This window comes from Podarcis gaigeae, assembly GCF_964106915.1.
Source record: "Podarcis gaigeae genome assembly, chromosome: 8".
Classification (NCBI taxonomy): Eukaryota; Metazoa; Chordata; class Lepidosauria; order Squamata; family Lacertidae; genus Podarcis; species Podarcis gaigeae.
Window position 1 is genome coordinate 88387531 of NC_139684.1, and position 25832 is coordinate 88413362.

The following is a 25832-nucleotide window of genomic DNA, read 5'->3' on the forward strand; positions in this document are numbered from 1 at the left end:
AACTTAAGAATGGAAAGCGTAATGCAAAACAAAAGAGGTTTAAAGATGCTCTCAAGGCAAACCTTAAAATTTTTAGTATAAACACTGTCAATTGTGAATCACTAGCCTGTGAGTGTTCCAGTTGGATAATAACCTTTACCAAAGGTGTCAGTGATTCTGAAGAAGCAAAAACTCAGGGCGAAAGGGAGAAATGGACTAAGAGGAATGCACATTTGGCAAATCCACACCATGATGAACTCCTGCCTGGAAACCTCTGTCCCTACTGTGGAAGGATGCGTGGATCCAGATTTGGCCTCCACAGTCACTGACGGACTCCTTGTTAAAACCGTGTTTATGGAAGACAATCTTACTTGGCTACGAGAGATTGCCGAAAAAGAATAAAAGAAGAATTGTGAGATGCAGATTTTGCTGAGTGATTTTATTGCACTGAAGCTTCCCGGAATCTTGTCGATATGCCAATAAAGTTTTGAGAACTGAATATGTCTAATCCGTTTTTCAAAAAACCATCCAAGCTGGCAGTCATCACTACCTGCTAGGGGAAGGAGTTCCACAGGTAAACTCTGCGCCGTGTGAAGAAGTCCTTTGGGCTGGGTGTTCATCAGTATGCAGATGATACCCAGCTCTACCTCTCTTTTAAATCAGAACCAGTGAAGGCGGTGAAGGTCCTGACTGATGTTTTAATGTATTTTTAATATTTTGTTGGAAGCTGCCTAGAGTGGCTGGGGAAACCCAGCCACATGGGCAGGGTATAAATAATAAATTGTTGTTGCTGTTGTTGTTAGGTGGTATATAAATTATATATATACATCATCATCATCAATTTGTAGAGCTGAAGAGGGATTGCCCCCCCCCCAAAAAAAAAGTTTGGGAACCCCTGCTATACAGCATAGGTCTTCAACCAGTGGGTCAGGACAAGGTGACTGTTAAATGGATTTGTAGCTGGTAGACTGACTGAACCCAAAGAGTACTCCTTAATGGTTCCTTGTCATCCTGGGGAAATGTGACCAATGGGGTGCTGCAGGGTTCTGTCCTGGGCCCATTGTTGATCAACATCTTTATAAATGACTTGGACGAAAGAATTGAGGGGATGCTCATCAAATCTGCAGATGACACCAAACTGTGAAGGGTAGCTAATGCCAAAGAAGACAGAATCAGGATTCACAACCACATTAACAAAATGAATTTCAGTAGGGACAAATGTCAGGTTCTGCACTCAGTCAGGAAGAACCAGATGCACAAATATAGGATGGGAGACACCTGGCTTACTAGCCAGTACATGTGAAAAGGATCTGGGGGTCTTGTTGTGGTTTAGCCGTGTCCGACTCTTTGTGATCCCATGGACCAGAGCATGCCAGGCACTCCTGTCTTCCACTGCCTCCCCCAGTTTGGTGAAACTCATGCTGGCTGCTTTGAGAACACTGTCCCACCATCTCGTCCTCTGTCGCCTCCTTCCCCTTGTGCCCTCCATCTTTCCCAACATCAGGGTCTTTTCCAGGGAGTCTTTTCTTCTCATGAGGTGGCCAAAGTATTGGAGCCTCAGCTTCAGGATCTGTCCTTCCAGTGACCACTCAGGGCTGATTTCCTTCCGAATGGAGAGGTTTGATCTTCTTGCAGTCCATGGGACTCTCAAGAGTATCCTCCAGCACCAGAATTCAAAAGCATCCATTCTTCGGCGATCAGCCTTCTTTGTGGTCCAGCTCTCACTTCCATACATCACTACTGGGGAAACCATAGCTTTAACTATACGGACTTTTGTTGGCAAGGTGATGTCTCTGCTTTTTAGCAGACCACAAACTGAACATGAGAATTGTGATGCAGCAGCAAAAAAACCCCCAACCAACCAACCTAACTAACTAACTAACTAACTAACTAACTAACACTATTACAGGCTGCATCAACAGAAATCTAGTATCCCGATCAAGGGAAGTCATAGTCCCACTCTATTCTGCCTTCTTCAGAACCCATCTGGAATACTGTGTCCAATTTTGGGAACCACAATTTAAGAAGAATGTTAACAAGCTAGAACATGTTCAGAGGAGGGCAACTAAGATATTCAATGAACTGGAAGCAAAGCCCTATGAGGAATGGTTGAAGGAGCTAGGTCCGACTGAATTTTGTACATTCTCTAGTCAATGTGCATAGCCTCCATGGAACATGCTCTTTTCTCCTGATTCCTTGCTCAAAAGTGTGCAACCTGCACTCCGGTCCCACTGCCTAATCTTCCAAGACCCACAGAATCACAGGGTCATCTAGTCCAACCCTCTGCAATGCAGGAATCACAGCTGTCCCTTACCCCCACTGATCAGGCAAGCACCAGGAAGAAAAGGGGGGAGGGACCCCCAGATCAAGGTAATCATTTTTTCCTGAAGAGCCCGACTTCCCTTCCCCTTAACATATGCAAAGCATTCCTCCCTCTGAAATTTATTTCTTGCGCTGGGCTCGCCTGTCATCAAATTGCACTTCCAAGGAGCTTCTTCTGCCAGATCTCAGCCTCCTCGCCTTTGATTCAGGCCAAGTTGTAGAAAAATCAGTTTGCAAGGCAATCATTCAGGAACCTAGGAATCAAGCATAGCTTCTGCAGGGGGACTTGAGCCCTAGGTCAGGCTGCTGTTCAAAGTTGAGGAAGAATAAAGAGGTCAACTTCATGGGTGAAGCCGGGGGGGGGGGGTGCAGAGGTGCAGCTAGCCCCCCCATCAAGTTAATAAATAAAAATATTAAACTAACTGACCAATTGCATCACAGACACCTCTGTTCTGTCCTCCTCACAACATTGTTAATGGAGAAATCTGAGGGCTCCCTTGGACAAAAAAAAACAAGGACACCAGCCAGGAATAATCAGAGCAAAACAGCAGCCAGTAGGCTTGGTCTTGATTGAAGACTGTCGCGACAGGACTCCCACCTGCCACAAGGTGAAACAAGATGGAAGCCCCAAACAAAAGAAGACCCCAACTTTTATTAGCTACTAATCCCCCATGCTACACCCCTAAGACTACATCATGACTACATCATTGACACATCACAAAGAGGAGGGGTTCAGGGAGGAATTGTGGTGGTAACCTGAGGGTCTTGTCACCTGTCTGGTTCCTCCTTTCCCCCTCCCCATGATTAACGGGACAAAGAGTTCACTGTTTCCTGCCCCCAGAGGGAAGGGCTGGTCACTGTCCTTTGTTTCAGTTCGTACTGAATCCACTTCTGTATGCAGGTCCTTTGAGAGTGTAATGATCTTCTGTCTAGGACCATCAAGGTTGGCATGCCAACTGGAGAGGGCTCCCTGCAGGCTTGGAGGATTATGGCTGCCTTCTGTCAAGTCTCCCCCCTTTGATAGTCCTTCCTTCATGGTGTAAAATAAAAGTGGAAGGGTACAGATCCGATGTGCGGCTGATTTTCTATGAATTTATAACAGAAGCGTCGCATATGTCGTGTGTGTGTGTGTCGTGTTTGTACAAACTGAATGATTGGGGGGGATCCTGCACCCCTAAAATAAATCCTGGCTATGCCTATGGTCGACTTCTCACAAGTGGGGGGGTTTCCCGTGGTGCTCCAGCCCCCATTGACCACAGTGGCCTTGGTCACCCAAGGTATTCCTTCTTCATACAATTGTTGTTCTCCCTTTGTGTGCAAGAAAAGTAATTAAGTTATCCTATTTTTCCAGACCCCAACCTGAATGTTTGTTTTTATTGTGCTAATGACAAAACCAAGCAGCTTATAATCTTCATTGCCTTTGTACATGCAATATACCGTATTTTTTGCTCTATAAGACTCACTTTTCCCATCCTAAAAAGTAAGGGGAAATGTGTGTGCGTCTTATGGAGCGAATGCAGGCTGCGCAGCTATCCCAGAAGCCAGAACAGCACGAGGGATTGCTGCTTTCGCTGCGTAGTGATCGCTTTTGCTGTTCTGGCTTCTGAGATTCAGAATATATTTTTTTCTTGTTTTCCTCCTCCAAAAACTAGGTGCGTCTTATGGTCTGGTGCGTCTTATAGAGCGAAAAATACGGTAACTAAATATCATTGGCTAGGCCAATTTCTTTTATTTTATGTGTTGGCTACAAAATAATTCTAAACTGTTACATTATCCAGACTTCCTTGTGTTACTCGTGAAATGTACAGTACGTGTAAATGTCTTATTTTGCTTTGGTAGTAGTCTTAACAAATTGAACCCTCATCCTGTATGTTTAGCACTTGGTGTGGGGGCAACTTTGTAAAATGCAAGGTGAACAAGATTTAAATGGAGACTCCCAAAATATGTATGCAAGACTCCCAAAATATGTATGTATGCAGTGAGCTGAAACAGCATTTTACCTTTCTGAACATCACGTGATAAGATCTTAAGAACAAATATGTTTCTTCATACAGTGTAGAGTTAAACTGTGGAACTTGCTGCCTCAGGAGGAAGACAGAAGTACGGCTCTTCTTTTGGGACCTCGAGGTCCAGAGGCAGTCTGTCTAGATTCCTAGGTCCTTAGGGGTATTGGACCAGTGTGAGAAGAAGATGCTGGACTAGGTGAGCCATCGGTGTGATCCAGCATCTGGGCTCTTCTCATGTTCTTCAGGTCCCCAACCTCAACCTCTGGCAGCATTTCCAGGTGAGGCTATGAAAGACTCTTCTTTTGCCTTCAGGTAGGTAGCGGTGTTGGTCTGACATAGTCGAAATAAATAAAAATTAAAAAATGGTCCAGTAGCACCTTAGAGACCAACCAAGTTTGTTCTGGGTATAAGCTTTCAAGTGCATGCACACGAAAGCTTATACCCAGAACAAACTTAGTTGATCTCAAGTGAGAGCTGGACCATCAAGAAGGCTGATCACCGAAGAATGGATGCTTTTGAATTCTGGTGCTGGAGGAGACTCTTGAGAGTCCCATGGACTGCAAGAAGATCAAACCTCTCCATTCTGAAGGAAATCAGCCCTGAGTGCTCACTGGAAGGACAGATCCTGAAGCTGAGGCTCCAAGACTTTGGCCACCTCATGAGAAGGGAAGACTCCCTGGAAAAGACCCTGATGTTGGGAAAGATGGAGGGCACAAGGAGAAGGGGACAACGGAGGACGAGATGGTGGGACAGTGTTCTCGAAGCTACCAGCATGAGTTTGACCAAACTGCGGGAGGCAGTGGAAGACAGGAGGGCCTGGCGTGCTCTGGTCCAGGGGGTCACGAAGAGGCGGACACAACTAAATGACTAAACAACAACAAGATGCTACTGGACAATTTTTTTTAAAAAAATTATTTATTCCTCTTCTGCCTGTGACTTGGTGTGTGTGGTGGCGGCCTTGCCAGCTGCTTTGCAGCTAATACTCATTTAGATGGTCTGATTCATTAGGAGACATCTTCTGATGAGTCCCAGTTGGTGTCTGCCAACAACAACACAACCCCCCCCTCCAGTATTAGCTAATCCCCTCTAGGCCCTGCAAAGAGTGACTCAGGGAGGGAGAATGAGACAAGATCAGGAGTATCTGCGTGGTGATGGGGGGGTTGTGTGTGTTTTCCTCTGGTTCCTGGTAAGCACTGACTTCTGGGAAGGTGTCTGCAATTTTGCCATTCCCAGATTTGTCCTCTTGACATCACTACTGCCTGCTATGCATCTGTAGTGTGGCTTTCATAGAATCCTGGATTTGGAAGGGAACCCCAGAGGTCATGTAGCCCAACCCGCTGCAATGCTAAACAATCCCTGAGAAACAGCCACCCCAAACTCAAAAACAATTCCGGACATCTGGGTCCCCACCCTTGCTTTTGGTTTCCTGCCCCAGCTTGCACCGTTGTGCATCCCAGGTCGTTGCAGAGCAGCAGAAAGGAATCCAGCTATTGAGGGGTGGCTCCTTCGTAGAAACGGGGAGCTGTAATGCTCTGGATCCATTCCAATCCGGCTTCCGCTCTGGTCATGGGACCGAAATGGCTCTGGTCGCCCTAACAGATAATCTCCGTAGGCAGCTGGATCGAGGCGGGTTGGGGCTGCTGATTCTTTTAGACCTGTCAGCAGCCTTTGACATGGTCGATCACCCAACTCTATCTGTTGATGGGTGGCCATCCTGACTCGGCCCCAGACACACTGATCAGATGCTTGGAAGCTGTGGCTGGATGGTTACGTGGGAGCCGGTTGAAGTTAAATTCTTCAAAGACAGAGGTCCTTTGGCTGGGTTGGGAAGATATGGGATTGGGGGGGCAACTCCCATCTCTTGTGGGGGCGCAATTAGTGCCAGCGCTGTCCGTTAAGAGTTTGGGTGTAATCTTCGATACCTCCCTTTCCATGGAGGCGCAGATTGCAGCTATAACAAAGGCGGCATTTTTCCATCTCCGCCAAGCTAAGCAGTTGGCTCCTTACCTCTCTCGCCCTGACCTAGCCACTGTGATCCACGCGACGGTCACCTCCAGACTGGATTATTGTAACTCGCTCTACGTGGGGCTGCCCTTGAGACTGACCCAGAAACTCTAGCGGGTGCAGAATGCTGTGGCGAGACTCCTTACGGGTTTCTTACCGCGAAATCACATCCACCCAGTGCTTTACCAACTGCACTAGCTCCCGGTGGAGTACAGGATCAGGTTCAAGGTGTTGGTTTTGACCTTTAAAGCCCTTCACGGCCTAGGACCCTCATACCTACGGGACCGCCTCTCCTAGTATGTCCCATGGAGGACCTTACGGTCTTCAAACAAAAACATCTTAGAGGTCTTGGGCCACAGGGAGGTTAGGCTGGGCTCAACCAGAGCCAGGGCTTTTTCGGCTGTGGCCCCGACTTGGTGGAATGCTCTGTCCCAAGAGACTAGGGTCCTGAGGGACTTGACATCTTTCCGCAGGGCCTGCAAGACGGAGCTGTTCCACCAGGCCTTTGGCCAAGGCACAGCCTGACCCCCTCCTTTGGTAATTCTCTCAGAACTCTAGCCCAATAGTTGCCATTAATTTGATTTTGAATTGATTTTAAAATCAATTGATTTTAGAATGTTGTGTTACTTTTATTGTTGTTAGCCGCTCTGAGCCCGGCTTTGGCTGGGGAGGGCGGGATATAATTAAAATTGTATTATTATTATTATTATTATTATTATTATTATTATTATTATTATCTAGCCCAACCCACTGCAATGCAGGAACCCCAGCTAAACAATCCCTGAGAAACAGCCACCCCAAACTCAAAAACAATTCCGGACACCTGGGTCCCCACCCCTGCTTTTACTTTCCTGCCCCAGGTTGCACCGTTGTGCATCCCAGGTCGTTGCAGAGCAGCAGAAAAGAATCCAGCTATTGAGGGGCGACCCCGTCGTAGAAACGGGGAGCTGTAATGTTGAAAAGGGATCCCTGAGGGTCATCTAGTCCAACCGCCCTGCGATGCCGGAATCGCAGCCCTAGCATCTCTTTAAGGTGGCTCGGTCCTTTTCTGACATCCTTGCTGGCCCAGCCCAGTGGTACCCATGGAGCAGGAGGAGGCAATGTTGCCTAGCAACCAGAACGCACTCCAAAAGCAAACAGGGGAGCCCTGGACCACCATCACCACCTTCGCCACTCAAACTGGGCCACAGCCCATATAAAGTGTTTGTAGTTAGGTAGGCAGGCAGGCAGGCAGGCAGAGAGAGAGAGAGAGAGAGAGAGAGAGAGAGAGAGAGAGAGAGAGAGAGCAATGGCAGCTCTGATTTGGAAAGGAGAGATGCTTCCCTGCAAAGCAGGCGCTGATCAGGGAGGGCTTTCTTTGCCTGAAGGAGAGCAGTGCCAATTAGCATCACATCCTAGCCTCCAGGCTGTAATTAGCAATCCAGGTCATCTCTCTTGACATATCTTATTTTCGTGTTGTTGGGGGGGGGGGAGAGAGAAAAGGTAAGCACTGGGCGGCAATTGGCAAACAGGGTAGAGACTGACTGAGCAGTTGCTAGAGAGAGAGAGAGAGAGAGAGAGAGAGAGAGAGAGAGAAAGGAAGGAAGGAAGGAAGGAAGGAAGGAAGGAAGGAAGGAAGGAAGGAAGGAAGGAGGTAGAAATCAGCCCTGGTTTTTCAGATTCTCCTTCCTTCCTTCCTTCCTTCCTTCCTTCCTTCCTTCCTTCCTTCCTTCCTTCTTTCCTTCCTTCCTTCGATGTTGCCAGTCCGTGTGGACATTATTGAGCTTGGATGGGCTATGCCCCTGACTCAGCTCCTTGTGTTCAGATTTTTTTTATTTTAAATAGATTTTGTTAAAGTTTTGGGGGAAAGAACACAAAGGTCAATACAGTGGTACCTCGGGTTACAGACGCTTCAGGGTACAGACTCCACTAACCCAGAAATAAGGGGGTTAAGAACTTTGCTTCAGGGTGAGAACAGAAATCGTGCGGCGGCAGCAGGAGGCCCCATTAGCTAAAGTGGTGCTTCAGGTTAAGAACAGTTTCAGGTTAAGAATGGACCTCCGGAACGAATTAAGTTCTTAACCCGAGGTACCAATGTATCAAATATCATTTCATCAAGAATAATATAAAAACTAACCTGAATAAAAACACAAACCAAAAGGAGAAAGAAAAGAAAGAGGGAACAAAAAAAAGGGAACTTCTAATTCTTAGTCTGTCAGCTATATGTAGAAAATTGTCCAACACATGCATTCAGAGATAATACCAATTAGGGTTGCCATGTGTCCTCTTTTTCCAGGCCATGCCCTCTTTTTACAGGGGGAAATTAGAAAAAAAAATTGCATTTATTTGCTTTGAATGGCCGTCATAGCATCCTTTCCTTTGCTCTTCAAAATATGACAACCTTAATTCCTATTTCTATAAACCAATATTATCTTCAGTCTTCAATTCCAGATTATGTCTATAAGGAGTTTGCAATCTTTAGCAAATGTTGATAATGATTTTCTGTGATGAAACACGTCAATTTCTCCATCTCAGTTAAGTCCGATAATTTTAACAACCGTGCCTCTGTAATGACGAATCTTTCCATCCCTATGTTCAGATTGAAGGAGAGTTTTGACTAAACTTGATCAACCTGGAGAAGGAACTGGCAAGCCACTCCAGTATCCCTGCCAGGAAAACTCCATGGACAAAGACAACAGGCATATAAAAATTATGACGCTGGAAGGCTGATCGCCGAAGAATGGATGCTTTTGAATTCTGGTGCTGGAGGAGTCTCTTGAGACTTCCATGGACTGCAAGAAGATCAGACATCTCCATTCTGAAGGAAATCAGCCCTGAGTGCTCCCTGGAAGGACAGATCCTGAAGCTGAAGTTCCAAGACTTTGGCCACCTCAGGAGAAGAGAAGACTCCCTGGAAAAGACCCTGATGTTGGGAAAGATGGAGGGCACAAGGAGAAGGGGACGACAGAGGACGAGATGGTGAGACAGTGTTCTTGAAGCTGCGAACATGAGTTTGACCAAACTGCGGGAGGCAGTGGAAGACAGGAGGGCCTGGTGTGGTCTGGTCCAGGGGGTCACGAAGAGGCAGACACGACTAAACAACAACAAAGTGTAGTGCATGGGTGTGAACTTCTCCAGATACTTGAATGCAGGTGAGCGACCATCTTTCTCCCTTCCTTCCTTCCTTCCTTCCTTCCTTCCTTCCTTCCTTCCTGTGCATTCTGACAAACGTTCTGCAAATCTCCTTCTTAGAGGAGTCCGCCTTGCTCCCTCTAAGTCCGGACACTGTCTCATCCAGACAGGGGGAGAGGCCTTTTTGGGTCTGTATCTCCCGCTGATGCTTCACCACAAAATGTTTCCTGTCATTCCTCCCTGACTTTTTTTTTATTTTTCTGCCGCCTCCCAATGGTTCCTGTCGCGTTTTGTCTTTGATAGTGATTGACACCTTGATTGTGCTCTATCGTTTCTGACTCTTTTGTGGTGAGCTGCTTTGAATTCTTGGCATCTGAAGGAAAGCGGGGATCCGTCCTTAAGACGCTCGGCATCTGTAATTTGCACTCCTAGAGAACCTGGAATTTGAAATTAAAACCAAACGAGGCAGCCTCTGATTCCTGCTCCCTCCACCAATTGTTATTTGCTGCGCTCAAGTTGGGGGGTACATGGTTCTCTCCTTCCTCATTTAATTTCCACAACACCCCTGTGAGGTAGGTCAGGTTGAGGGGCAGTGACTGGGCCCCATGGTCAACAAGGGCACTGCAGGGCCAAGTGGGGTGGGGGTGTCAAATCCTCATCTGACATTCTAACCACTAAGCAATGCTGCCTTTCCACAAATATCCACCTGTCAGCAGCTCTCCTTCCCTAGGCATGGGTGGCTCTTCAGACACCCTAGACTGACACCCAGTTCCCCACATATCCAACATGTGGGTATTGTAATGAATGAAAATCTGCCCTTATTCCCTTATGGGGGACACAAGAGCCCTTATAGAGTCCTTTGTAGGTTCTCCATCGGTCGGAGAAAAGAACAGAGGCCAAGCAGAGAATATTGTGAAGCAAAGCAGCTCGTAAGCTTAATCTTTATTGATCTGTTGCAACAGGGTGCTCCCCTCACACGCAGGAAAGGAGGGGGGTCTCGAAAAATGGTGCGCAAGGCCTTATATAGATAGTTTAAATGCCCTGCCCTGGAGCTCCAGACCACCCCTCCATACATCATACATACCGTATTTTTCGCCCTATAGGACGCACTTTTTCCCCTCCAAAAATGAAGGGGGGAAATGTGTGCGTCCGATGGGGCGGATGCAGGCCTTCGCTGAAGCCTGGAGAGCGAGAGGCGTTGGTGCGCACCGACACCTCTCGCTCTCCAGGCTCCAGGAACCTATCCGCAAGCCTTGCGCGCCCGGAGGGAGTTCCCCTGGGCGTGCAAGGCTTGCAGGCGGCAGCCTGCAGTGCGGAGCACGGGGCGCCCTCCGGAGGACGCCCCATGCTTCGCGCAGGTGTCGGCAAGTCTTGCACACCCGGGGGAACTCCCCCCAGGAGCGCAAGGCTTGCGGGCGGCAGCCTGCAGCGCGGAGCACGGGGCACCCTCCGGATGACACCCCGTGCTTCGCACATGTGTCCGCAGCCTGCCGCCCGGCGTCTCAGCCGTTCTGAAGCAGAGCGCCCCTCGCGCCGGGCAGACATCGGCCAGCCCCACAAGCTCGGGGGACAGCGGGGAGGGACAGCGGGGAGGCGCAGCGCCGCCATCACACTGTTCCCCGACCTGGTTTGGGGGGGGGAATAAAGGAAATTTCCCCCCCTTTATTTCCCCCCCAAAAAAGTAGGTGCGTCCTATGGGACGGAGCGTCCTATGGGACGAAAAATATGGTACATCACAGAAGGTGTATAATCTAAGACCACCACCCCTTCATACATCATACCTACATCACAGAAAAGGCGGTCTACAACAGAAATCTGAGTGCGTTATTTATCTCCTGTCTGGCAGGTTACCTGTTAATGGTCACTTGATTGGATACCCTGGGGAGCCTGGCCAGGCTTTTGTAATGATAAATACTTAGTTCCTGAGCCAGGTCACAGGCTCACCCTATTCAAACACAGACAGACATACCCTTAAGACGGGATTTGTGAAGGAAAAGACAATGGGGAGGCTTTTCCATTTTCCTTTGACTTTGCAGAGAAAACATTTGGTCAGTTTGGGAGTCAAAATGGTTTCCGGCTGGTCTTCCTGTGCTGATCTATGTACGTGCTTGGTTGGTACATTTATTATATATATAAGACCTTAAATTTCATTTATTACATCCACAAATATCCATGTGCTGGTCCCGGGGGGAAGGTACCGTTACCGAAGTCCGAGTTCACAAGACGAGAGGCAAGGTCCGAAACAGGGAGCCGGGGGGGGAGCAGGAACGCTGGAAGGTCAGAAGCAGGAGGCCGGGCAGGGAACAGGAACACTGGAAGGTCCGAAGCTGGGAGCCGGGCGGGAACAGGAACGCTGGAAGGTCAGAAGCTGGGAGCCGGGCGGGAACAGGAACACTGGAAGGTCTGAAGCTGGGAGCCGGGCGGGAACAGGAACGCTGGAAGGTCTGAAGCTGGGAGCCGGGCGGGAACAGGAATGCTGGAAGGTCAGAAGCAGGAGGCCGAGCAGGGAACAGGAACGCTGGAAGGTCAGAAGCAGGAGGCCGAGCAGGGAACAGGAACGCTGGAAGGTCTGAAGCTGGGAGCCGGGCGGGAACAGGAACGCTGGAAGGTGCGAAGCTGGGAGCCGGGCGGGAACAGGAACGCTGGAAGGTCAGAAGCAGGAGGCCGAGCAGGGAACAGGAACGCTGGAAGGTCTGAAGCTGGGAGCCGGGCGGGAACAGGAACGCTGGAAGGTGCGAAGCTGGGAGCCGGGCGGGAACAGGAACGCTGGAAGGTCAGAAGCAGGAGGCCGAGCAGGGAACAGGAACGCTGGAAGGTCTGAAGCTGGGAGCCGGGCGGGAACAGGAACGCTGGAAGGTCAGAAGCTGGGAGCCGGGCGGGAACAGGAACGCTGGAAGGTCAGAAGCAGGAGGCCGAGCAGGGAACAGGAACGCTGGAAGGTCAGAAGCAGGAGGCCGGGCAGGGAACAGGAACACTGGAAGGTCAGAAGCTGGGAGCCGGGCGGGAACAGGAATGCTGGAAGGTCAGAAGCAGGAGGCCGGGCAGGGAACAGGAACACTGGAAGGTCTGAAGCCAACAACGACGTTGCTCCCGCAACCTGGGACCGGGCTGACTGGCCTTTATCTTCTTCTAAGGCCAGGGGCGGTCCCGGCCCCCAGGAGCCCCGCCTTCCTTGGCCTTAAGGCGAGCACTCCTCCTGGGAGCAACCAGTTCCCTTCGCCTCTCTGCCCTGAGCCTCTGCAGTTCAGGAGAGGCCGAAGGGTTACTGGGCCCCGGAGGAGGCTCACCTGTAGACACTGAGTCCTCAAGCACCTCTGGGGCCAGAATGGTTTCACCTGGTGCCTGCTCTTGAGGATCTGACACAGGTGCAGGCTCCTCAGAATCTAGGCCTTGCCCCAGTTCAGCCGGCCCTGGAGGCGGGGACTCCTGTGCAGGCCGGGATTCCTCTGGTTCAGCCTCCGAGTCCGAATCCCAGGCCATCACAATCCACCTGTCAGCAGCTAGGCATGGGTGGCTCTTTAGACACACCCCAGACTGACACCCAGTTCCCCACATATCCAACGTGTGGGTATCCACTGTGAGTACAGGACGCTGGACTTGATGAGCCCTTGGCCTGATCCAGCGGTTGGGCTTTGCTTAGGTTCTTACGGAGCCTCCAGCTCCAGGGGCAGTCTATCTGGATCCCTAGGTTCTTTGGGGCATTTGGCCACTGATTGCTTGCTCCCTGTTTTCGGTGGGGGGGGGTTTGTTTCCGACCTCCCTTCAGCCTCCGAGTAACACCCCAAGCTGATAAACAAGCCCAGGAGGAGACTTTTTTAAGCAGGGTGGTTGTGTTAGGCGAGCTGCCTTGAGCGCTGTGGTTTTTGTCAAAGCCGGATTCATAGATAGCCAAGCTGGTTGTGTCTCCACCACCCACGAGGGTGTTAATGAGGCCGTGACAAGTTGCTGGGCTGGAAGCAGAATGTAATTAAAGGGTCTTTCCACACTGAACCATGGAGGGTCCTTTTTTAAAAATCACTGTGTTACGGCTAAAATCTGGGTGCGGGGCTACTCTGCCACCCAGCTCGTCGGACTAAGTCCGCGGGTCACTGCGGAAGAAAATGAGCTTAGCCGGGCACAGGAGCAAGCTGCAGAAGATCCAAGTTTATTGCGCAACAGGTTCAAGACCAGATTGAACCGCGAGAAAGGGGTGACATGAACTTTTGAAACTCCCTCCATGTCCCAGAATACAGTGCAAAATACATCCCAGTTACATCATGAATACATTAAGGAAAGGTTGGGTTACACAGATTACATCATGAATACATTAAGGAGAGGTTGGGTTACACCGGATTAACATATGGAGGAGGTAGGAGGGAATATGCAGAGCTGGAGATATGCGCAGATAAGCGTTTCCTGAGTGCCAGTGATGGGAAGACAATGATCCATGTATGCATAGTCTGCCACCTGGCATTGCCCGGAGGAAAGGCTTGGCAGAGTGATTTGACAGGATTAGGGTCTTGACACCTTACTTGAGGGATTATGGAGGACAGGGGAGGGGTGATGGAGTCCTAGAGAAATTGAGCAAATTGGCACGTTGATTTTCTATGGATTTTATAGATTTTAGTCCCTTTTGACATTGACAATTGGGAATAAATGGATATATTGTAGCGAAGAAGGTGAAGAAGACATGCCCCCCCCTTCCGTAACAACTGCAATTCACTGGTGTCTGTGGTGTCAGACCAGGCCTCCAAAATGAGAAATCTAGGAGGCAGGTTATCCAGGTCTGGACTAGAGAGCTTTTGGCAGCAACAGTTCGCACAGAGAGAGACTGAAATATACTCATAGTAGTGAGGCATTAAAGTTTCCCCAAAATATCTGCTTTATATACATTATTTACACAATGGGTCACACATGATTGGCTAATTCTGGGATTCTCCTGTAGGCCAATCAGGTTGCGGGTTCAATTCCACCTGGAGCTGGATTGGGTGGCTCCTGCAGACCAATCATACTGCTGCATTGTTCTAGGACCAATCAGACTGCTGCTTTTTGGATCCTATTCAACTCAATACAGAACGGAGACCGTTTCAACCGGCTAATAACGAAACCACCTTCGTCTCTGAATTTTCCCCTGGAAAGGAAGCCAGATCCACCAGCCGGACACCCTCAGAACACTTGCCAAATAGTCCGCTATCTCTAATTGGACACCAGTTATATTGAATCTCCTTCTTCGACTCGGAGTCCTCTTTGGGAGCTAACATGCAATGGGGTGTTTCTGTGGAATGTGGCAGGTGTGGAGGACTCCCTGGTCCTGAATGGGGTAACTGTGCCCCTGAAGGACCAGGTGCGCAGCCTGGGAGTCATTTTGGACTCACAGCTGTCCATGGAGGCACAGGTCAGTTCTGTGTCCAGGGCAGCTGTCTGCCAGCTCCATCTGGTACACAGGATGAGACCTTATCTGCCTGCGGACTGCCTGGCCAGAGTGGTGCATGCTCTGGTTATCTCCCGCTTGGACTACTGCAATGCGCTCTGCGAGGGGCTCCCTTTGAAGGTGATTTGGAAACTACAACTAATCCAGAATGCGGCAGCCAGACTGGGGACTGGGAGTGGCTGCAAAGACCATATAACACCGATCTTGAAAGACCTACATTGGCTCCCAGTACGTTTCCAAGCACAATTCAAAGTGTTGGTGCTGACCTTGAAAGCCCTAAGGTAAAGGTACCCCTGCCCGTACGGGCCAGTCTTGACAGACTCTGGGGTTGTGCGCCCATCTCACTTAAGAGGCCTGGGGCCAGCGCTGTCTGGAGACACTTCCGGGTCACGTGGCCAGCGTGACAAAGCTGCATCTGGCGAGCCAGAGCCGCACACGGAAACGCCGTTTACCTTCCCGCTGGTAAGCGGTCCCTATTTATCTACTTGCACCCGGAGGTGCTTTCGAACTGCTAGGTTGGCAGGAGCTGGGACCGAGCAGCGGGAGCGCACCCCGCCGCAGGGATTCGAACCGCCGACCTTTCGATCGGCAAGTCCTAGGCGCTGAGGCTTTAACCCACAGCGCCACCTGCATCCCGATTTGAAAGCCCTAAACGGCCTCAAAGGCCCAGTATACCTGAAGGAGCGTCTCCACCTCCATCGTTCTGGCCAGACACTGAGGTCCAGCTCCAAGGGCCTTCTGGCAGTTCCCTCTCTGCGAGAAGCCAAGTTACAGGGAACAAGGCAGAGGGCCTTCTCGGTGGTGGCGCCCGCCCTGTGGAACGCCCTCCCACCAGATGTCGAGGAAATAAACAACTATCTGACTTTTAGAAGACATCTGAAGGCAGCCCTGTTTAGGGAAGCTTTTAATGTTTGATGTATTACGGTATTTTAATATTTTGTTGAAAGCCGCCCAGAGTGGCTGGGGAAGCCCAGCCAGATGGGCGGGGTTTAAATAATAAATTATTATTATTATTATCATTATTATGTGTGGTGTAGTGGTTAAGAGCGGTAGTCTCGTAATCTGGAGAACCGGGTTCGAGTCTCCACTCCTCCACCTGCAGCTGCTGGGTGACCTTGGGCCAGTTACACTTCCTTGAAGTCTCTCAGCCCCACTCACCCCACAGAGTGTTTGTTGTGGGGGAGGAAGGGAAAGGAGAATGTGAGCCGCTTTGAGACTCCTTAAAGGGAGTGAAAGGCGGGATATCAAATCCAAACTCCTCTTCTTCTTCTTCTTCTTCTTCTATTATTATTATTATTATTATTATTATTATTATTATTATTATTATTATTATTAATGATCTTGTATGACAGGTGCAGCGGCTTCTGAAGTTTTCGTCATCGGACACCAATTCAGAATAAATCCAGGGGGGTTAGTGGAAGTCCATGGCAGACCCTTGACTCCTTGTGCAAGCACAAACATACCCCACACCCCAGGAACGGCTTCGTGGGCTGGTCTCGGGGGCTAACTGAGAGGCGAGGTCCGAGTCCAGTCTGAGGTCAAAGGTGTAGTATGGAGGCTGTCCGTAAAAGTTGAAGCTGGATGCAGGGCAGGGAGTCGGGTGAGGTCAGGAGCTCCGGCAGGATAGCAGGGCAGGGTTCAGGCAGGAACTGTCAACCAATGAAGTTGCTCCCACAACTTGGGACTGGGGCTGACGGCTTTTATCTGCCCCGAGGCATAGGGCGGCCCCAGTCCACAGGTGACTCGCCTCTCCTGGCCTGGAGGTGAGCACTCCTCCTGTGGGAACTTAGTTCCCTCCGCCTCTCTGCCCTGAGCCTCTGCAGCTCAGGAGAGGCTGGAGGGTTACTGGACCCAGAGGCAACCTCACCTTCCCCTGACGGGGCTGAGAGTGGAGGACCTGCAGGCATTGGGTCCTCCCTCACCTCAGGAGCCAGAGCAGACTCAGCTGGTGGCTGCACCTGAGGATCCAGCACAGGTGAGGACCCTTCAGGCTCATGCCCCAGCCCCGGCTCAGCTGGTTCTGGAGGCAGGGAATTCTGTGCAGGCTGGGATCCCTCAGGTTCAGCATCCGAGTCCGAATCCCAGGCCATCACACATCAACTGACCAGCTAAACCAGGTGAGGGGAGCCGATAGGTCTCAAACGCTTGGTGGGACCTCTCCTGCATGTGAAGACAGGATCTGGCAGATTGAGTGGATGAGACCAAGTGGGGGTCCAGTGGTCAAGAAGGCAGTTTCTGGGCGTCACTCCATCCGCCGTGTCCATGGACAACTTCGGAGGATGGGCTGAAAGGGTGGAGCAGGAGAAATGGCCTCTTCCCTGGTCAGATCCACTGTTCGGTCTGTGAGCGAGAGGAAGATTCAGTGTGCTGGTCCCGGGGGGAAGGTTACCATTGGCGTAGTCAAAGTCCGGTCCTGAGTCACTAGCCTGGAAACAGTTCACAAGGAGCGGGGCGAGGTCCGAAGCAGGAAGCTGGGCGGGGACAGGAACACTGGAAGGTCAGGTCTGGGTCCGGGCAGGAACAGGTACTCAACAACGACGTTGCTCCCGCAACCTGGGACCAGGCTGACTGGCCTTTATCTTCTCTGAGGCCAGGGGCGGTCCCGGCCCCCAGGAGACCCGCCTCTCCTGGCCCTTAGGCGGACACTCCTCCTGGGAGAAACCAGTTCCCTCCGCCTCTCTGCCCTGAGCCTCTGCAGCTCAGGAGAGGCTGAAGGGTTACTGGACCCAGGGGGAGACTCACCTGCAGGCACTGAGTCCTCAACCACCTCTGGAGCCAGAGTGAATTCACCTGGTGCCTGCTCCTGAGGATCCGGCACAGGTGCAGGCACTTCAGAATCAAGGCCCTGCCCCAGATCAGCCAGCCCTGTGCAGGCTGGGATTCCTCCAGTTCAGCCTCTGAATCGGATTCCCAGGCCATCACATTCAGGCCCTAGAGCCACCCTTAAACTGACCCCATCTGTGCAGAAGATAAAACAGCTGCTTAAAGACAAACATGACCATGGAGGCATTAAAGTTGGTGTCCGTACAAGAGACTGTAAATGGGCTTTCTTATACACTAGAATACACAAAATCAAAGGAGGACTCTGATGAGGAAGTAGTACAAGATGGTGTTAGAGTATTGAAACGAAAGCGCAACTCACACTTCTAGGTACTGAAATGGACTATATAGAAGACAAACTGTCCAGTGAATTGGTTTCCAATAACCCAAACATCAAAGGAACATGTGGTTGTGGAGAAAGCTTTAACATTTAAAGGACTGTAACTTTTAAGTTACATCTTAAAAAGTAGAGACATCACCTTGCAAACAAAGGTCCATATAGTAAAAGCTATGGTTTTCCCAGTAGTGATGTATGGAAGTGAGAGCTGGACCATAAAGAAGGCTGATCACCGAAGAATTGATGCTTTTGAATTCTGGTGCTGGAGGAGACTCTTGAGAGTCCCATGGACTGCAAGAAGATCAAACCTCTCCATTCTGAAGGAAATCAGCCCTGAGTGCTCACTGGAAGGACAGATCATGAAGCTGAGGCTCCAAGACTTTGGCCACCTCATGAGAAGAGAAGACTCCCTGGAAAAGACCCTGATGTTGGGAAAGATGGAGGGCGCAAGGAGAAGGGGATGACAGAGGACAAGATGGTGGGACAGTGTTCTCGAAGCTACCAGCATGAGTTTGACCAAACTGAGGGAGGCAGTGGAAGACAGGAGTGCCTGGCGTGCTCTGGTCCAGGGGGTCACGAAGAGTCGGGCATGACTAAACGACTAAACAACAACAACAACCGCAAAACTTTTAAGACCACAAAACTGCTTTCTGAAGTAATCACTTGGTTTGTGTGTTTTCACATCTTTAGGCTTCGTAATATACAGCTGCCTTTCCAGGAGATTAAAAGTACTGTGTTTTGAAAGTGAAAAAAAAAGAAAGAAAGAAGGCAGTTTCTGCATGTGCTTCAGAGGGAAGTGAGAGGCAGGTGGGGCTCATCCACCTGGGAAGGGAGCACGTCTAGGTGAAGGAAAACTCTGATCCTCAAACCTCTGTTGCCTTGTGTCAGGAATGAGCCAGCTCCCAGCAAAGGTTTGCAGCCAACTGCAGAAAGCAGCCAGGAACAGAGAGGCTTAGATGTGAGCCAGGCAGGGGAGAGCGGGAAGCTGCAGACGTCGGCTCTTCCTGACCTTATCAGGCTGGCTGATAAGGCAGTAGCTGACAACAGGCTAGAACACAGCCAAAGCTCACAGGAAGCACAAATAGGAGCGAATAGACTCAGAGATAGTCTCTCGAAAAGGAAGAGGCTGGAGCTGATCCAATAAGTCCGAGGAGTAGGGGGGGTGGTCTGCTCCCAGCAGTCGGTCATGTCGGTCCAGGCAGAACCGGTTCAGCACAAGATCCACCAGGACTGGGCCAACCGCGAGTACATTGAGGTGACCACCAGCTCCATCAAGAAGATCGTGGACTTCCTCAATTCCTTCGACATGTCCTGCCGCTCACACCTGGCCATGCTTTAACAGGGAGAAATGTAAAGTATTGCACTTGGGCAAAAAAAATAATGAGAGGCACAAATACAAGATGGGTGACACCTGGCTTGAGAGCAGTACATGTGAAAAGGATCTAGGAGTCTTGGTTGACTACAAACTTGACATGAGCCAACAGTGTGATGCGGCAGCTAAAAAAGCCAATGCAATTCTGGGCTGCATCAATAGGAGTATAGCATCTAGATCAAGGGAAGTAATAGTGCCACTGTATTCTGCTCTGGTCAGACCTCACCTGGAGTACTGTGTCTAGTTCTGGGCACCACAGTTCAAGAAGGACACTGACAAACTGGAACGTGTCCAGAGGAGGGCAACCAAAATGGTCAAAGGCCTGGAAACGATGCCTTATGAGGAACGGCTAAGGGAGCTGGGCATGTTTAGCCTGGAGAAGAGGAGGTTCAGGGGTGATATGATAGCCATGTTCAAATATATCAAAGGATGTCACATAGAGGAGGGAGAAAGGTTGTTTCCTGCTGCTCCAGAGAAGCGGACATGGAGCAATGGATCCAAACTACAAGAAAGAAGATTCCACCTAAACATTAGGAAGAACCTCCTGACAGTAAGAGCTGTTCGACAGTGGAATTTGCTGCCCAGGAGTGTGGTGGAGTCTCCTTCTTTGGAGGTCTTTAAGCAGAGGCTTGACAGCCATATGTCAGGAGTGCTCTGATGGTGTTTCCTGCTTGGCAGGGGGTTGGACTCCATGGCCCTTGTGGTCTCTTCCAACTCTATGGTTCTATGAGAAGCTGACGGTGCTGGAGGGGTGGATCGGATACATCGAGACCCGGGTAACAAAAGGTGAAACGCTGACACAGGATGGCGGAGGCTGGCAGGGAGCCAACCTGGGGGAAAAATGTGCAGCTGACGATCCGGCATCAAGTTTCTTCATTACTTGATATGGATGGGAGTTCTCTGCCCCTTGGGAAGCTGCATCCCTCGTTTGGAGCCTGTGACTTTGCGCGGGTGATTTCCACCTGAAATGGCAAAATTGTACAGTAAAGGTAAAGGGACGCCTGACCATTAGGTCCAGTCGTGGCCAACTCTGGGGTTGCGGCGCTCATCTCGCTTTATTGGCCGAGGGAGCCGGCGTACAGCTTCCGGGTCATGTGGCCAGCATGACTAAGCCGCTTCTGATGAACCAGAGCAGCGCATGGAAATGCCATTTATCTTCCCGCCGGTGTGGTACCTATTTATCTACTTGCACTTTGAGGTGCTTTCGAACTGCTAGGTTGGCAGGAGCAGGGACCAAGAAACAGGAGCTCACCCCGTTGCGGGGATTCGAACCGCCGACCTTCTGATTGGCAAGTCCTAGGCTCTGTGGTTTAACCCACAGCGCCACCCGCGTCCCCCAAAATTGTACAAGAGCATGTTTAATTATGTGGTTTTTATACAAGCCAATTTATGAGCTTACAAAGCTCTCTTTAACAGAATATTTATGAAACTAAATCTTCATTTTTGGGAACACAATGATGGTGATGTTGTTTTTAAACAGCTGAAACAGACTAGGATGTTGGGACTGTGCATGTTGGACAGTTTCAATATAGACAGTAAGAGCACCCTGCAGCTGACTTTTGCTGCTGGAAGGTATCAATTCATTTCGCTGTGGTTGTCCAACAGAATAAATGTGCAGTGTGTTTGTGGGGCAGGGGGAGACTATCATGCGTCAAGGGAGGGGGGCTTAGTTTTCTAAGTATTTTGTATTCTCTGATGTAACTTGGGGTGTCTTTTTTCCATTTGTGTTTCAACAATAAAACCTCCTGTGCTTAAAAAAAAAAGTCTGAGGAGTTGATGAATGGGAGGGCTGTTAGACAGGAAGCAAAAGAAGAGATGCAAGGGGCATCGGTTCAATATATTCTGTAGACACCGGAAGGAGCCTTCAGAAGGGTCATCTTGAGTAATGATGACGGAGGCTTTGTCCAAGCCGTCCGGAACTATCTGGGGTTTTTTTGCAACAAATCCTCCTTTTTAATTACCTACGCTTAATAATAATAATAATAATTTATTATTTATACCCCGCCCATCTGGCTGGGCCTCCCCAGCCACTCTGGGCGGCTTCCATAGAAACCAAAAATACAGTAAAATATCACACTTTAAAAACTTCCCTGAACAGGGCTGCCTTAAGATGTCTTCTGAATGTCAGGTAGTTGTTTATCGCTTTGACATCTGCTGGAAGGGCGTTCCACAGGGCGGGCGCCACTACCAAGAAGGCCCTCTGCCTGGTTCCCTGTAGCTTTGCTTCTCGCAATGAGGGAACAGCCAGAAGGCCCTCGGCGCTGGACCTCAGCGTCCGGGCAGAATGATGGGGGTGGAGACGCTCCTTCAGATATACTGGACCGAGGCCGTTTAGGGCTTTAAAGGTCAGCACCAACACTTTGAATTGTGCTCGGAAATGTACTGTGTTATCAAGCTGGGAACCTGGACTCCTGGCACTTGTGGGGTATCTTCGGGAGAAGAAAAGGGTCAGGGGTAAACCCCACACAAATCCAGAGTAGCGTCCCTAAAATGGTTGGAGCTGATCCTTCCTGCAACTCTTTTTTTTAAAAAGATTTTTTAAAATGCTTTTCGGGTTTATCCATTTCATTCATTTTAAAATCATTTTAACCTTTCCAAACTTGACTTCCTTCCCCCTCTTTCTACGGTTCCTAACTTTATTTTTAATATCTTCTGCATATCCAAATTAACTTAATTTGCTCATTTTTTATCTACTTTAAGTATATACTCTTATAAAACTACAGGTTATTGCACTAATCCTGCCAATGTTCTTATCTGTTCACAATTTATCTGCAAATGTTCAAATATTTTTTAAAAAAATAATATTTATTAAAGTTTCAAAAAAATACAAAAATAAAGAAAAAGAAAAACAGAAAATACAAAATGCAGAGAAAGTAAAAACAATTAAAAAGAAATCCATCTTTCCATGTCTTGTCTTTCATTTACTTGTTTCTTTGACCTCCTCACACCTCCCTTTTTTGTATTCTAGTTCAATTGATTATTTCAGCAAATCCTTTCCATTCTTGTTTTTATCTTACTAATTTATCTTAATATATTGTAACTTTACATTCTGACCTGTTAACAATACATTCTTCCCTAACCCTATATAGCATTACTGCAAAAACCACATTACATCATTCCAACATCCTTTTAGCATTCCTTGATTTTACAGTGTTTCTGTAGATAGTCTTTAAATTTCTTCCAATCTTACTCCACTGACTCTTCTCCCTGGTCTCGGATTCTGCCAGTCATTTCTGCCAATCCCATATAGTCCATCACCTTCATCTGCCATTCTTCCAAAGTGGGTAGATCTTGTGCCTTCCAATACTTTGCAATAAGTATTCTTGCTGCTCTTGTTGCATACATAAAAAAAGTTCTGTCCTTCTTTGGCACCAATTGGCCGACCATGCCCAGGAGAAAGGCCTCTGGTTTCTTCAGGAAGGTATATTTAAATACCTTTTTCATTTCATTATAGATCATCTCCCATGTAAATGTTCAAATAAACCCTTGCCATTCTCTTATGAAAAGTTTGTTGTCTTGATTTCTTATTCTTCCAGCGAGTTTTGCCATTTCTGCATATTCCATAGGTTTTTGTATCCATTTTTCCTTCGCTGGGACTTCTGCTTCTTTCCATTTTGGGGCGAGTAGCGTTCTTGCCGCATTAATACGTTTCTCTACAGTTTACGGTATTTCTGTCCCTATAATTTCCAAAATGAAAGCTAGGTATCTTCCACCACATGTGGTGGACTATAAAGAGGCAAAGCCTTTCTGGGAAATGATGTATAATGAGTTAAAGAAAATGTTTTAAAAATACTTTTGTTAAAAAGCTAAAACCTTCTTAATGGGTATACTGGGTGAAGAGATACCAAGGGAAGCTAAAAGACTGTTCATTTCTGCAACAACTATGGTAAGAATTCTTTTAGCCCAAAAACGGAAAAAGAAGAAGTACCAATGACAGAAGAGGGGCAGATGAAGATAATGGACTTTGCAGAACTGGCGAAGCTGATGGGAAAAATCCAAAACCAGCACCATCAATATTTCAAAAGGTTTGGAGTGAATTTATGCAATATCTGAAAGATCACTGTAAGCAATTAACAACACAAGCAGGGTCGTCCGAAGGCTTGTAATGAGAATTTTTCTATCTTTCTATCTTTATTTAAATTTTGAGTCCTTCTGTAATGAGGGTAATTAGAAATGGAAAATGTATAAATTGCAATGTTATAAAGGTTAATTTTGAAAGCCTTGAGGCAGGAGGGAAGGAAGTCAATAGGCTCTAAGAGCCAGGGTGGTGTAGTGGACAGGGATGATGTGAATATATAATATTAAATGGGGGAATTTATCTATATCTATATCTATATATCATCTATATCTATATTCCAAAACAAAAGCTTATGGTTGTTGTTTTTTACAAAAGTTATTTTATTTTATTTTTTATTTTTTAAAAATCAACTTCCATTTTATTTTCTTTCTTTTTTATTAACGTTCTTATGTCACAATGTATACATTATCATATTTCATTACAGGGCATATTATAATATAATTTCCAACATGTATACAAAGTTTATATACCAAATTTATGTACCTAAAGAAAGAAAAAACAAAGACATAAAGCCATTTCAAAATAATATTTGTACAATCTCATTGTATATTCTTTTTTTACAAATGAATGTACTCTTGTGATTGTATATTTCTTTACATTTTATCTAATACATTCCTATATCAATATGCACCCTTAATCTTGTTTCTCAACTCAATTTCTCTCCAACGTTATTTTAAACATCCTTTTCGATTCATTTCCCGGTAAGCTTTAACCTTACTACAAGACTACCACATATGATAAAAAGAACCTTCTTACCTTCCTGCAACTCTTGTGGCGTACATAAATAGTTTTCCCCCCACTCTTTTGGCAAGTCTTGACCTGTACTACCTAGCAAGAAGGCTTCTGGTCTTTTAACAAAAGTTGGGAAACTATTGGGAAATGTTACAGATAGGTAGCCGTGTTGGTCTGCCATAGTCAAAACAAAAAAAATTCCTTCCAGTAGTACCTTAAAGACCAACTAAGTTAGTTCTTGGTATGAGCTTTCGCGTGCATGCACACTTCTTCAGATACACTGAAACAGAAGTGTGCATGCACACAAAAGCTCATACCAAGAACTAACTTAGTTGGTCTTTAAGGTGCTACTGGAAGGAATTTTTTTTTATTGGGAAATGATTCATAATGAATTGAAAAGAATGTTTAAGTTATCTTAAACATTCTTTTCAATTCATTATGAATCATTTCCCAATAGCTTCTGATTATTTTGCAATTCCACCACATGTAATAAAAGGTGCCCAGATTCTCTTTACACCTCCAAAACTTATTGGAGCTTGTTCTATACAACACTCCATTGCCTCTTGAGACAGACAGATGCCAGCAACTATATCCATACATGAAAACTTTATTGACTTTTCATAGAAGTACGTTAGAAAATTCTTCTCAGTGCTACCAAACAGATTTACACCTTAAAACCATATGACCAAAAGGAACATATGAAAACAACCCGAATGAAATAAATTGTCAATAAACATAGAAAGTATTCTACAGTACGGCCATTATTTTCACTGCTGTTTTGGGGGCCAGTGGTCTCAGGGGAGAATAATGAATATAATTCATAATTATATTCATAAATATGAGAATTATAAATATAACTAAGGAAGGGAAACCATGTGATGTCAAAATTATCCCATTACATTTTACCCTCCATGACTCACCTGTGTTGTGTCAAACGTTCAGAGAATGCTATGTCCCAAATTTGGGGGGGAACCAATTCTTCTTGGGGGGCACAGAACCCCACTTCAAATGACTAGATGGTTCCAGCCTCACTGGACCCAGTCCTGTCACTAATAATTCTCTCTATTGAATTCCATAATTATTATCATTTCCACTTTAGAAGAGGGCTAGAATTGGCCTCTAAGTAGAGAATTTGGCTGGTAATTTTACAGAGTTCAAAAAAATACCGTATTTTTCGCTCTATAAGCCACACCAGACCACAAGACGTACCTAGTTTTTGGAGGAGGAAAATATATATATATATATTCTGAATCTCAGAAGCCAGAACAGCAAGAGGGATCACTGCACAGTGAAAGCAGCAGTCCCTCTTGCTGTTCTGGCTTCTGGGATAGCTGCACAGCCTGCATTCGCTCCATAACACACACACATTTCCCCTTACTTTTTAGGAGGGAAAAAGTGAGTTATAGAGCAAAAAATACGGTACCTTCTTCTATTTTGATTTTTGAGCTCCAGGGTAATCCCACTGCTTATGAAGCACTGATCCTGTTTTATTGATTGATTGATTGATTGATTGATTATTGATTGCCTTTCTATCCCCTCCTCATTTAATTCCCCTCAACATCCCTGCGAGGTAGGTTAGGCTGAGAGGCAACGACCGGCTGAGTGGGGATTCGAACCCAGATCCACTCCCCCCCCAGGTCACGGTCCAACATTCTAACCAG

The 25832-nt window shown here is 47.7% G+C and overlaps 1 long non-coding RNA gene across 1 annotated transcript in view; it reads right to left on the reverse strand.

Annotated features, from left to right (window-relative positions):
- Nucleotides 1-2392: 2392 nt before the first annotated feature.
- LOC310851831 overlaps nucleotides 2393-25832 on the reverse strand; it is a 40621-nt gene continuing 17181 nt past the window's right edge. The window contains exons 2-3 of the long non-coding RNA XR_014567855.1: nucleotides 2729-3057; nucleotides 2393-2607 (exon numbers count right to left, since the gene is read on the reverse strand). This is a non-coding gene — a long non-coding RNA (uncharacterized lncRNA). The remainder of the gene's footprint in view (nucleotides 2608-2728; nucleotides 3058-25832) is intronic.